Here is a 364-nt window from a genome sequence, read left to right as displayed (position 1 = left end):
TTTTTTTTTTTTTTTTTTTTTTTTTTTTTTTTTTTTTTTTTTTTTTTTTTTTTTTTTTTTTTTTTTATGGCTGTCTCTGGCTCACTTGTTGATGGCTATGCTTGAAGGGTCCAGGCTAGAAAGTAATTTATTTTATTTTATTTTTATTTGTTTATTTGTTTGTTTGTTTGTTTGTTTGTTTATTTATTTGTTTATTTATTTATTTATTTATTTTTTTTTTTTTTTGTGGGGTTTGAACGGCTGTCTCTCGCCCACTTGTTGATGGCTATGCTTGAAGGGTCCAGGCTAGAAAGTAATTTATTTTATTTATTTTATTTTATTTTGTTTTATTTTGTTTTGTTTTGTTTTGTTTTGTTTTGTTTTG

The sequence above is a fragment of the Eimeria mitis genome, genomic scaffold (assembly GCF_000499745.2).
Source record: "Eimeria mitis Houghton genomic scaffold, Emh_scaff927, whole genome shotgun sequence".
Classification (NCBI taxonomy): domain Eukaryota; phylum Apicomplexa; class Conoidasida; order Eucoccidiorida; family Eimeriidae; genus Eimeria; species Eimeria mitis.
Note: the sequence above shows the minus strand (reverse complement) of the source record.